The 13,752-nt window shown below is 47.0% G+C and overlaps 1 protein-coding gene across 1 annotated transcript in view; it reads right to left on the bottom strand.

Annotated features, from left to right (window-relative positions):
• Nucleotides 1-107, bottom strand: part of SLC7A3 (solute carrier family 7 member 3) — a 5,508-nt gene extending 5,401 nt beyond the window's left edge. Inside the window, exon 1 of the mRNA XM_027836808.1 lies at nucleotides 4-107. The gene's annotated coding sequence lies outside the window, so the exon portion shown is untranslated. The remainder of the gene's footprint in view (nucleotides 1-3) is intronic.
• Nucleotides 108-13,752: the final 13,645 nt, after the last annotated feature.

Raw genomic sequence — 13,752 nt, 5'->3', positions numbered from 1 at the left:
CACTCGATCGCTGGGTAGGGTTGGGTTGGCTTGGCTTCAGGTGCCCTCTGCTCCCGTCGCCAACTCCTCCGCTGCCACTGCTCCCCGGCTGCTGCTGCTCACCGCTTCGGACCAGCTGCTTGGGGTCAGAGCGCGCCAAGTACCCCTTTATATAGGGCCGGGGGGCGGGGCCGGCCGCGTCATGGGATTTCCCCCCCTCCCCACCCCAGCTCAGCCCGGCCCAGCCCCAGCCCCCAGGCTGGCCAAACCTGCTGCGTTCCTGTGGAGGAGACCGAGGGGGCCGGGGCTGGGGCCGGAGCCGGAGGCTGCTGCCCACTCTCCAAGGCCAGCCGGCTGGCTGGGCAGGCGGGGGCCGGGCTGGGCCGGGCTGGGGGGCGCGCTGGCGGCGGCACACAATCTTCCGCCGTTTCGTCACTGTCTGGTTCGCGGAGCTGGGGAGGCTCCCGATGGTTCTGGGACTCGGTGGGCTGCCCCCGCGCCCCATAGGGCAGGCCAGGCCTGGCCAGTCCCTCCCTTGGACGGAAACGCAGCCTCAAGTGAAAGAGGCGCCCCCCCCGCCCCCGCCACAACACGGCTACATCACGTGTCAGGGGGCCCTTGGCCCCCGGCCCTTCCCAGCGCACAGACCACAAGGTGCAGTGCCAGGGACGCGCAGAAATTGGACTCACCAGCCACCAGCTCAGAGTTCTAATCCCACCACCGCCAGCTGTATGTGCCTTTGGCCAAGTCCCTCATCCTTTCTGGGCTTCAGTTAAATGAGGCGTGGGGACTGGACCTGACGCCTTCGGGTCCTGACCTCTCCCCTTCCCTGTCACTGGCCTTTAGCCCCCAGCCCCCTCCCCAGCAAGCCTTCTCTAGGGCACCCTTGGACCAGGGACCAGCTTTGGCCTCCTCCATGGGAAAAGGGTCTACTAGTTACTGAAGGAGACTTTCAGGGACTCCTTGGCAGACGACTTTCTCCCAAAGAAAAATCTCCAGTCCCCCCCCCCCCCCCCCCCCAATAACTTTGTCCAGTCCGGCAGCCACTTCAAAACAATGACAGTAACGAAGGAACAGAGAGGGTAGCATTCCCTGAACAGTGGCGGCTCTCCCTGTGTTCGCAGAGCACAGGATTTCGAGACCTGGCTTCAAATCCCTCCTCCATCCAAGTGTGCTTTTGGTTGGGTGGGCGGGGCTCCACGGTCCCTGCTTCCCTCCCTTCCACTTGCGAATCTAGGAGCTGGTGTCCCCACCCAGGGAGTTGGGAGGACCGGTAGGCTTCTTTCCATTTACGAGAGAGGAAACACGGTGTGCGGGGTGCAGGGGCCTGGCCCGGGGTCACAGCCAGTTTGCTAGCCCGTGTCTCCAGCCAGCCCTCGTCCTCCCCACCTTGCTCTCGCAGCAAGCTTGTTGGCATTTACTTGGGATTTCTTAATCTGCTCCCAAACGGTATTTATTCCCCAGCAGAATGGAAACCCCTTGAGGCCAAGAACTGTTTCATTTTACCGACGCCTAACCCAGCACGCACCGAGCCTTCCACGGTTTTTATTACGGATCTGGGATGCCACTGGTATGGGGAATTCCAGGTGGGAAACTCTCTTCACAAAAGCAGATGTGCAGGGCTGGAATTCCGAGTTTTAGAAAGCGGCCTGGGAGGCATGAGAAGTGAGAAGTGCCAACGCCTCTGGACCCCTCCTAGAAGGGCAGAGCCGATTCCGAATTCAACCCTAGACTTTCTGATTCCAAGGCCGGCCCCACTGCGCCATGTTTGCTCTCACTTTGCAGAGAGTGCTCGATCCACTTGACCTGACTTTGAGGCCAGCTTGGAACCCCGGCTACGGATTCCAAGTCTAAGGTTCAACCCACTGGCCATGCATCCTCTCAGCTCGCCTTACCCAAGGTTCTTATTACAGCAACTTCTTTTTGACTGCCCAGATCCAGATAAATAGCCATGTCGGATGGTTCTTTCCATTTCCCAAGTCCTCGCCCCAGTCTATCTATCTATCTATCGGATCCTATCAGGAATAGCCTCCTACGTGGTTTGTCCTGTCCCACCCATTCTAGCCTAGGCCGTCTAAATGTTCTCCCAGGGACAGATTGCATTTTACTTTCTTGTCCCAGAACTCTAGGCTCCCCACCAACTAACTGCCCTTCCCCCTGTCTCTGACCATCCCCCACCCCCACCCCCCAAGGCTTCCTGGGCAACACACTGGAAGCATAGGGAATCCTCACTGTTGGTTCCTTCCTCAACTTGAGAGTCCTCCACGCCCACACTCTCCATCTATCCCATCCCATTTTCTCCTCCAAAACCTCACGTCGTTTCAATTCAATTCAACAAACATTGATTAATTATCTGCTCGGTGCAAGGCCCTTTGCTAGGCACTGGTGACTGAAAGAACTGGGACCCAGTCCCAGCCCTAGCCCTCTGCCTTATAAAGGGGAGTTTTATCAAGTACACAGATAACCGGGGCGGCGAAGCCGAAAGCGATCAATTCAGTTTCAAAAACAGCTAAGTACCTATTGTGTAAGAGCCCAGTGCTAGGCCTGCCACGAGCTAAAATGGGTCAGGGAGGTAAGAGAGCTTAGTGTCTCGCAGCGAGATAAGACACACACAGCTAACTATGATATGCAATTATCCATGAGAAATACATTAATGAGCACTCGATTGAGATCAAAGAGCTATTCAAGGTCTAGGGAAGAGGGCTGTTCAGGGAAAGCTTCACATAGGAAGTAGCATTTGAGTAAGGTTTTACATAATGTGTAGGGATAGAGCAGGTAAAGACGGGAGGGATGAGACACTCTAGGCATAGGGCACAGCATACAGAAAAGACTTGTCAGGAAGGAAGAATAACAACGTAAGACATGGTTTTCTCATGACTTTAGAGGCACCTGATGGCGCTGTGGCTAGAGCGCTGGATATGGAGTTAGGAAAACCTGAAACACTTCCTAGCTGTGTGACTGAGTAAGTCACTTAACCTCGGCCTCATTTTCCTCAACTGTAAAATGGAGGTAACGATAGCACCTACCTTAAAGGGTTGTTGTGAGGATCAGCTGAGATAATGTTTGTTAGAAGTACTTAGCACAGTGCTTGGCACATAGTAGGTACTATATGAATGCTAGCTTTTATTATAGTTTTCCAGGTCATAGAGGGATTATAGCATGCAACAGCAGTCGAGAAGGGCTATTAACTCCTACAACCAGTTAACTCCTGTTGTCCTTCCACCTTAGGAAGAAATCCCCAAGCAGCTCAGTTTTGTCCCCTCCCTAGGGTTTCTTCTTTTCCCTTAGTCCTTTCTAGGCAACCAGCCTCTCTCTCCCATGTTCCCTTTGCAGTCAGCAACACCCTCAGCGAGGATGGGGTTTGGACATGGAGGGACTAGTGGAAAAGTCAGCCAACTGGAGAGGTCCTTTAGGCAGTTGGAGCTGCAAGACTGGAGCTCAGAAGTGCGGGCGAGGCTGGAGGTGATGATTTGGGAATCATTTGCATCACTATGGAAATGATTGAGATTATCAATGGAAAGAATGCAGAGAAAGGAAGAGCCTGGACAAAGGCTTGGGAAATATCCATCTTAATGGGTCAGGAAGAGGATGTGAAAGAGATGGAAAAGGAGCAGTGTGGGAAGGAGAAGAATCCAAAGTGAGTATTCTCTTGGAAGCCATGAAAGGATTCAGTATGTAGTGGGAGGGGGTGATCCGGACTAGTCAAAGCAGCAGAGATATAGAACAGCATGAGGACTGAACACTACTTATTGAATTCAGAGATTAGAAGTGTCCATACACACATTTTTCTTGGAGTCAGTTTGGTGGGGGGAGGGGGGGGGGGGGAAGCGGGCGGTAAAAATCTATGTGCAGTTGTGTGTACAAAACTGATGACACCTTTTTTTTTCTTTTCTTTTGTTTGTCAGTCAAGGGAGAGAGAGAGGTGAGGTGGTAGCTGAATGGGGCAGAAGGACAAAAAAAAAGCTTTTTTTTTTTTTTTTTTTTAAGACTGGGGAGACTTGTGCATGTCTAGGAAGAAGCCAGGACTGAAGAAGACTTTAAAAAATACATAAAAGAGAAGTCTAACTGCTGGAGCAAAGTCCTAGAGGAGGCAGAAGGCTTCGTTTTAATGAGGTGTTGGGACATCACATCCTTGTAACTAGAGGGAAGGAGGAATGATTTGAGGAAGAAATGAGAGATGAGGAAGTTCCTGTCAGACTTTTCTCAATGAAGACTAAGTCATCTTTGGTAAGTAAGGGCAGGGGTAATGGAGTTGGGGGCTGAAGAAAAGGGTAGGAACAGTTGTGGGGAATGAGATAGGAAATTGCTAAGTATAAAGCAGAGGGATTGTCAAGTGGTAGCAGGGGTCCAGCTGAGATTAGGCACCATAAGTTTGCAGTGGGCGAAATAAATTGCACTTCGTGACTTTTTCCTGGGACACCCAGCAGCGCTGGAGCAGGAACAGAGAAATCAGATAAGGGGGGTTACCCAGGGATGAGGATTTTCAGATCAATCAGGAAACATTAAAGTAGTAGACAGAGGGGTCAAGGCTGAATGAGAGGGTAAATGAAGCCAGAGCATGAGTGAGAAAGTAGGAAAGGTGAGAGAGTCAGTCAACTAACACTTATTAAGTACCTACTATGCACCAGGCACTGTGCTAAGCCCAGCAGATAGAAAGGCAAAAACAAGGTCCCTAGATCCCTCACAGTCTAACAAGGTAGACAACGCCAAAGAAACAACTACATACAAACGAGGTCTAGACAGGACACCTCAGGGGTTGTCCTTGAAAGAAGGCACTACAAGTCCTTGTAGAAGGTAGGACTTGAGCTAAGACTTGAAGGAAGCCAGAGAAGCCGGGAGCTGGAGAGGAGAAGAGAAGTGGACGGCTCCGGGCACAGGGGACAGCCAGAGAAAACTCGAAAAGAAAGTAGGAGATTGTGGTCAAAGTACAATCAAAAAGTTCCAGATCTTGAAAGTAGTGCAATTCCAAGAGATAATGAAGTCTAAACCCTAATATCCCTTGCCCCTCTAACCTCCTGCCATTCCTGGGCTACAAATCTTCATTCCTAGGTAAACCCTCCCATCTGATTTTTCTGTTCTTACTCCAGGACCGGAGTCCCAGATGGCGGGACATCTGGAGAACGTTAGGAAACCCAGTTGATTTCATCCTGTGAAATCGGCTGGCTTGGGGCTGAAGTGGGGTAGAGGGATTGCTATGCTTGCGGAATCCTGTTACTAGGCTGTTAGAGGGCTCATTAAAATGAATAATTAAGTCCCTGGGGATGATGGCAGGGGAAGACAAGTAGGGGAAGACTGTGGGCTAGTCTCTGAGATAGCTAGCTGGGAGAAAGACCTGGAAGTTGGTAGATGGCAGAAATGAGAATGGGGAGATTAGTATGAACGGGGTGTGCAGACCTCAAAACAAGAGAGGTCATTAAGAAATGATAAGAGTTGACCTTATTATAGGCTTTAATATTCCCAAAGCATTTGGCATACATTATTTCACTTGAGGAAAAGTGGTGCCCTGGAAGAGGCAATTGGAAGCAAAGAGCATGCCTACCCCTCCTGCTGACCCTGTGAGTCAGGGAGTGGGAGCAGTTACTTCCCGTGAAGAACGTTATTAAGGGATGTGATTTCTGTTAAAGGGAGGACATTAGAGAAGTGTTGGTTGAAAAGCTGGAAGATGAAAGGGAGTCTGAAAATGGAAAGTGTTTCAGAGGGCCGGGGAGGAACTGGGTTTGGGGTGGAGTAGAACTAATGCTTCAGAATGAGGTAGTGTGGGCATGCTGCTTGTGATTAAGATTGGGCAAAGAGGACATCTGAAGGTGAACTGGGGGAGCTGGGACTGCAGTGAAAGGGGCCGTACAGTCTTAATCTGCCCCAGAGGTTACAATTTCATTTGGAACACTTGTGTTTGGAACCTGTTACTCTGGACCTGATTCTGCCCAACAAGAAAGAGAAGTCCACTGAAGTAGACCTGTGGGAACCCTGGGGCATCTTAGAATTTGTGATAGAGAAGGAGGAGAGTAGGGTGATGGCTGAAACTCAAGATCAATTAAAAGAGTAACAGAAAACCTAGCTGCCAGCAATGAGCTCAAGGTCCAAGGTCCAGATGAACTTCCTCATCATTATCATCATCATCATCATAACTACCATTCAGATAATGCCTACTATGTGCCAGGCACTGTGCTAAGTGCTTTACAATTATTATCTCATTTAATCCTCACCCCAACCTTGGGAGGTAGGTGCTATTATTATCCCCATTTAATTAAGACAGAGGTAAAGTCACTTGACTTCACTCAGCTAGTGAGTGTCTGAGGCAGAATTTGAACTCGGGTCTTCCTGACTGCAAGTCCAGTGCTCTATCCACAGCACCACCTCACCACCTCTAGTATTCAGAAAGAACTGGCCAATATGATTGCTGAGCCACTGCCAGTGTTCACTGAAAGGGCATGGAGGTGCCAAAGGAGTGTTGTCCCAATTTTCAAAACAGGAGAGTTATGGAGCCTATAATATAAACTATGGACCAATGAAATGGACTCCAATTCCTGGCGAAAGGGAATCAGTGATCACCAAGAGTTAGCATAACTTCATCATTAATGAATCAGACCAGACTAACCTCATTTACTATTTTTCAGTGAAGTCATCGGACTGGTAGATCAGGAGAATGCAATAGACCTGGTCAACCTAGATTTTAGCAAAGCATATACATCTCCCAGGCTCTCATGCTAGTTGTTATATGCCTATGAAACCTGGATAGTCTACCAGTGCTATGCCAGCAAACTGAATCACTTCCATTTCAATTATCTTAGAAAGATTCTGAAGAACACCTGGCAGGATAAGATACCAGACACTGAGGTCCTTTCTTGAACTAAACTACCAAGTATTCAAACTCTACTGCAGAAAATGTAACTCTGATGGGCTGGCCACGTGGTTCGAATGCTAAACCTATGATTGCCTACGATACTGTTTTACAGAGAACTGACGCAGGGCAGGTTCGTGTGGTGGTCAGAAGAAACGATACAAGGCCACTCTCAAGATCTCTCTGAAGAACTTTGGAATCAATTGTGTGACATGGGAGACGAGGGCACAGGACTGCCTAACATGGCATGCCCACATCAAAGAAAGTGCTGTGCTCTAAGAGCAAAGCAGAATTGTACTAGCTCAAAAGAAATGTGAGATGTGCAGATTTAGAGAATCCACCCCAAATATTCCCATAGTCTAGAGAGAGGTACGCTTAGGTGAATCCACAATGGAGTGAGTAACTGGAGCCAAAGAGGAGTCAAGAAGGTGTCGCTATCAACTTGGAGGGATGCCTCTAGTGGGATGGTCCAAAGATCTGGTTTGACCCTGTGCTGTTCAACTCCATTTAGGTTTCATTTGTCCCATCTGCAAATGCCAAGGACTCGTACTCTAGTCAATAAAGAGTCAAGACACCATTTCCCTCTCTCTTGGGCTTTCACCTTCCCCAAGGACCTACACAAGCCTTCAAACTTAGATTATCGTTTTCCTCTTCTTCTGCACCTCTGGTCTCCCCTCCTCCCCTCAACTGGTCTGTGTTTCCATCTGAGACCAGAGCCACGTCTCCTGGTGAGCCATATGAATGCACAAGCCTCTCTCCAGGGAACTAGGTCTGTGTCTGTGTGGAGGCCCTCTTCAGCCTCTAGCTCTCCCTGAGTCTATATAGAATAGAACCCTCTTCCCCTTTAGAGGCCAAGACCAAGGTTTCATGAATTACCTCAAGTTCATGAATTAGCCCTAAATTTTAATCAATATAAGAAGAAAGGTCTTGTTAGTGAGGCAATAAGGAGTCAGGAATTCACACCTTATCAAGGAGACACATGAGGAAGAAAAGGCTTCCCAAACTCCAGGCTATATGAAAAAGAAAGAAATCCATTCCAAAGGGCATAATATGATCAAGGAGATAGATAGGTGAGCTTCCAAATGATGGGGGAATTGGGATTTTTTTCAGCCTGGAAAGATAAGGTTCTGAGGGGATTTATGATTAAAATTTATAAAAGCATAAAGAGAGCAAATTGGGATTGTTCACCAAATACTGGGTTTTAAAAGAGATCATTTGAGGATACTGAATTATAAACAAAGGCAGAGCTACAAATCAATGACCCAGGATAAGCAATGAAGTACAGACAAGTGGTTAGAGAAGAAACCCTCAGAACTGCCACACCGAGTCAGACTCATGGTCAACCGACCCATTAACAAATGTTTATTAACTACCTTTTAAGTGCCAAACCTATTAAGTGCTTGGCAGTAGAAATGCAAAGAGAACTCAGAATTCCACTGAACCCGGATACCAAGGGACAGGTTGCTAAGGGCATGATTATCCCTGACAAGGTCAATCTCAAAAAGTAAGAATGAAACCAAACATTCTTGTTTTCCCTTCATAACTCATTATGGAGCTGCCATCCATGAATCCGTCTCTTCTCTGAAGCCCTTTATAGGTTCTGACTATACCACCATTATTAATTCATTTATCTACTGGATGCCTATAATTTGGGAAAGTCTTCCTGTTCTCTCAAAGCTCCTCCAAGGATAGCGTTGATGTGTGCTTAAGAAAGTAAACGTGTTTGCCAGGATTCATATTCACGTTGAATAGTCATATTTTCTGTCACCTCATTTTGGTAATGATAATGCCCAGGATATTTTCCAAGAATTTGCTGTCCCATCCTCTTTCAGATACCTTGTGAAGCAATCCCTCGATGTCCTCAAAACTGTGTCTCCTACGGGCAGCTAGGTGGCACAGTGGATAGAGCACTGGCCCTGGATTCAGGAGGACCTGAGTTCAAATGCGGCCTCAGACACATAACACTAGCTGTGTGACCCTGGGCAAATCACTTAACCACATTGCCTAGCCAAAAAAACCAACAACAACAACAAAAACGAAACAAAACCAAAAAAACTGTGTCTTCTCCAACATGGATCTCTTCAATGTAGAACTGGTCTAACCCAGTTGCTTTCCTTCTTTTTGTTTTCTTCAGTGCCATTTCTACTTCCTCATGTAATAATAAATCAGAGGCTGAGTTCAGAGTCCAAATGTGGCGGCTCCCTTGTCCCTGATGGAATAGACTTTATTCTAAAAATCTTGACTGATCTTAACATTTCTCATCTGTTGCTCTCCTAGTCTCATCCTTAAATGTCTTCAGGATGGCCCGGCTTTACTGGGTCTCTCACTAAGCTTTCTAGAAACTTGGTGTTGTTTTATAAGGTAATTCTACCCATAATCTGCCCCACTTGTCTTCCATGAGATTTTACCCAAAATTTGTATTCTGGCCTGGTGTTGCCCTTAGCTATCAGAATTTCTAATTTCTATGTTCTTTTGTCCTCCTCGATGTGGTGCTCAATTTTTAAAAATGTTCTCATTTTGAATCTAGAAAACACCAAATAAAATGAGGACTTCCATATGTAAAGTAGAACAGAAAAAGGCCCACCCACCAAAACTGCACCTCTCCACTCAAACACCAACCTTTCATCCTCTGCTAGGTACTGCGCCAAGTGCCGGACATGCAGAAACAGGAGCATACATTCTGATGGGAAAGACAACATGTAACATGTAGGTACATGCAAGCTATATGTGGAATAGATGAAAGTTTCCTGAAAAGCGAAGGCAGTTGCAGCTGAGGGGCCCGGGAATGGCTTCTGCAGAACATGGGACGTGAAATGTCTTGAATGAAGTCAGGGAAACTGAGAGGGGGAGGGAGTGAGAGAGCAGAGCACTCTAACCATATGGGACTGAAATGGAAGATGGAGCATTATGGCCAAGGAATCACAAGTAGACCAGTGTCAATGGATCACAGAGAGCCAGGAGAGAAAAAAAGGTGGAGGAAAGTTGGAAATATACGAAAGAACTAGATCACGAAGAGCTTTGAGTGCCAAAAAGGGATCCGCTAGAGCTCACTGAGCCATGGTGGGAGAGAGCATGCTGACATGGTCAAACCTATGCTTCTGAAAAAAAAAAAAAATCACCTTGACAACCGAATGTAGGAAAGAATGGCGATAAACATTTATATAGCACCTACTATGTATCGAGCACTGTGCTAAGTGTTTTACAAAGATGCTCCCAACAACCTTGAGAGGTGTAAAATGATCCTCATTTTACAGATGAGGAAACTGAAGTAGACAGAGGTTAAAGGACCTGCCCAGGGTCACAGCTAGTGTCAGACGCTGGATTTTGAACTCAAGATTTTTCTGACTCCAGACCCAACTCTCTACCCCCTGCAGCGCCCCCTAGCTCCCCTCATAGGAACACTGATCTTTTCTTCAGTAACCCCCACTACTGCCCCCCACCAAATTAAAAACAAAGAAAAACCAAACCATAACAAATACGCACAGTCAAACAAAACAAATCCACCTATTGGCCAAGTCCAAAAATGTACTCTGTGTCTCGTTTTGCAGCTTGAGTCCATCACCTCTCATCAGGAGGTGGGTAGGATGCTTCCTACTCTTCTGGAATTGCCTAGAATTCTTAAGTCTTTCAAAGTTGTTTGTCTTGACAATGGTCTTCTTATCGTATATGAATCGTTCTCCTGGTTCTGCTCACTTCATTCTGCATCGGTTCATCTAAGACAAGTCTCCCCAGGCTTCTCTGAAACCGCCCCTTTTGCCATTCTAATGACACAATACTGTCCCATTATACTCGTACACTGTACTTTGTTCAGCCATTCCACAACTTATGGGCACCTCCTTAGTTTAAGTTCTTTGCCACAATAAAAAGAGCTACTGGAACTAGCTTTCCTTTCCCTCTTTTGTTGATCTTTTTTGGGGTAGAGGCCTGGTAGTGGTTTTCCCAGGGTCAAAGGGTAGGCACATTTGGTGTGCTTTGGGACAGAGTTCCAAATTGCTTTCCAGAGTATTTAAATCAATCCACAGTTTCACCAATAGTGTACATTGCTGCACCTGTTTTCCCACAGCCCCTCCAATCATAGTCATGACCCTTGGCTTACATGGGTAGCATTTCCTCAGAAAACAGTTACGGTCGGTATTGCTATATGTTCTTAAGTTTATTTTTCCTTTATTATTATTTTTTGTTTCAACAGGTCAGGGTCGGAGTTGCGGCGACTGCAGACCATGTCTTCTTATTTTTATCCTTTCTTCTTTGGTCTTCACTTCAACAGGCTGATGTTCTGACTATACAAAGACAGCTGATTCAGAAATGACTACCAGATTGGTAACAAGTCATTTCCTTCAGAATAGCGCCAGTTTTACTTCTTGTGACATCATTTGGGGCTCCCCCAACTTAGTGTGTCTGAAGGAAGCATTCGTGATATAGAAGCACGTGACGTCGGTGAGCTCTCCAAACCTTTGGCCTCTCTCCTTTTAACTTGTGAACTGTCCTAGGAAGTACCAGCCTGGCATGATCACTGGCTGATGGAAGCATTTGCTGGAAGCGAAGATTCTTGAATTTAGAGAACATGTACTGATTCCTCTTGGCCATCCCCTTTATAGGTTCATTTCCCCTCCCAGCCCCGTTCTCACCCTTCTCCCGGCCTTCCACATCCTGCCCCACCAGGTTCTACCTTGAGTTTCTGCTCCCCTTGGCATGTGGTCTTCTCGCCTGGGAGCTCCTTGAAGGCGAAGGCTGTCTTTCTTTTGCTTATAATTGTCTCCACAGCACTGAGCACAGTGTTAGGCACATAGTAAGCACTTAAAAAATGCTGATCTCCTTCTTTCCTTCATAGACTTCGATCATTTCTCTCCTCAGCCTTTGTCTTTCCAGAATGAAGAGGTCTCATGTTTTCAGTCTGCCCTCATCCATACTGGAGGCTTTCTCTTCCCCAGACTGCTTTAGTGACCCTTATCTGGAACTTCTCTAGCTCCATTAAACATAGCTTTTTTAAGGGATAATAACCAGAACTATGTGAAGGAGGCTGCTGCCATGGCAGGAACTCAGGCTCTCTAGTCAGATGACCTGGCTCCGCCACTTCCTCCTCGTGGGCCTTCAGGCCAGCTTCTTCCCCTCTCTGGTCCTCTTTCTTGACCGATAGAACCAGGGAGGCAGGCTAGCTGATCACCAAGACCCCTAGGAACTAATCGGGGCCCCCACAAGGATCCCCTTTCTCGGGACGTGCAGCGCTTTTATTGGTGATCTCAGTACATAAAGGCACAGCTTTTGGAAGCAGTGACTGCCAACTCTCTTGCCGGGGACGCGATCCCGTGGTAACTCGATTTGCTTTGTAATAGCCTTTGATGTACTAATTTAATCAAAAGTATTTGGAAATAGATTCTATCCATGTCTTCCTCTTTACCCACATGCATATTTATTTTACCCCATCAATGAGCTCTTAATAAATTAGTCAGGCATGAGTTCCCCTTATGGCAGCAAACATGTTGCTTTTTGCCCTTTTTTTTTTTGGTTTCAGTATCCAGTGACTGGTGTATTTGAAACAAATGGAAAGGAGGTGGTTGGATCGCTACATCGGGGTACTTGCTTGCTTGGCCACTGACCTGAACTCAATGAAATTGCATTGAGCAATTGAATTGAATTGAGCCAGGCAATGCCCTCCTTGGAAAGGAGGGAGGGCCGTTAACCACGAGCAGCCTTTACACATTGCTCATCCTCTTTGACTTTGCCATGGAACTCACACTACCCGACTCCCTCTTTTTTTAGAGTTTGATCCATGCCTTTTGTTCTTTACACTTCTTTTCCCCCCCAAAAAAACCAAAAACCAAAAACCACTTTCCTATAGAAGCTTCTCTCATAAGAAAAAAAAAATAAGCAAAATTTACACAGTGAGGACTGAAGATATCAGTCTGCAACATTCATTCCATCCCCCCAGCGAAGGTAAAGGAAGTACATTTCATCTGCTGTCCTGTGGAACAAGTATTTTATCCTTCCTTTTGGAAATGTTCTCCTCCCTTGGCCTCTATGATGTCACCCTTTTATACCTCTCTGATTGTCTCTTGACTGCTGTCCTTCCTCGTCTCCACCCCCAAAATGCAGCACTCCCTTAAAGCTGTCCTCAGCCCTTTGATTTTCTTTCTCCACACTCTCTCCTTTGGAGGGCCAACCAGTCCCTCGGCTTCAGTGATCACCTCTCCGCAGCCAGCTCCCAGCCTGGACTTCTCTCTGATATCCTTTTCGCTGTATTTCCACCCAGGTGTCCCCACAGCTGTCAACTCAACTTTGACACATCTAAAAGTGGTCTCATGCCTCCCAAACTGGTTCCCCTTTGTGACTTTCTGATTTTTGTTAATAGTATCACCATTTTTCTCTTCACCAGGGCTTAAAACTTTGGAGGCAGCTTTGATGCCAGTGCCTGGGACATACCCAGATACTCCAATGGATTGGTGATCTCAATGATTTGGACATTCCTGCTAATGCTGCAGACTGCAACTCATCCACGCCTACCCATCCTAAGTATCTTTTGTCCATGTCCTTCGTATATTCAGTACAAGGGATCTACCCAACGTGCCAGAAGCTTTCTTTGATTTCCCCTGATGTCGTGGGATAGCAGTAGATTACCCTGACTGTCCGTCTGTCATCCATCTCCTTTGTCAAGTGACCACTCCATCCTCTCATCCTATCATACAGTTCCTTGATAACATCTTTCACTGCTGTTCTTCTCCCAAGTTCCTCATCGGATATATTATATTATGTAGTATATTCACTGCCCTCTATGGACTACTTTTTAATTCTTCAGAAATTGTCATTAATGTTCTCTCCAATTATCTGTGTACATGGTGGATCCCTCCCCCCCCCCCCACCAGAATGTAATGTCCTTGATGGCTGGGGCTATCTCGATTTTGCCTAGCTAAGTCCTAATGCCTAGTACACAGTAA

The sequence above is a fragment of the Vombatus ursinus genome, unplaced genomic scaffold (assembly GCF_900497805.2).
Source record: "Vombatus ursinus unplaced genomic scaffold, bare-nosed wombat genome assembly UNPS02014819.1, whole genome shotgun sequence".
NCBI classification, from domain to species: domain Eukaryota; kingdom Metazoa; phylum Chordata; class Mammalia; order Diprotodontia; family Vombatidae; genus Vombatus; species Vombatus ursinus.
Note: the sequence above shows the minus strand (reverse complement) of the source record. Positions and strands in the feature narration are given on the sequence as shown.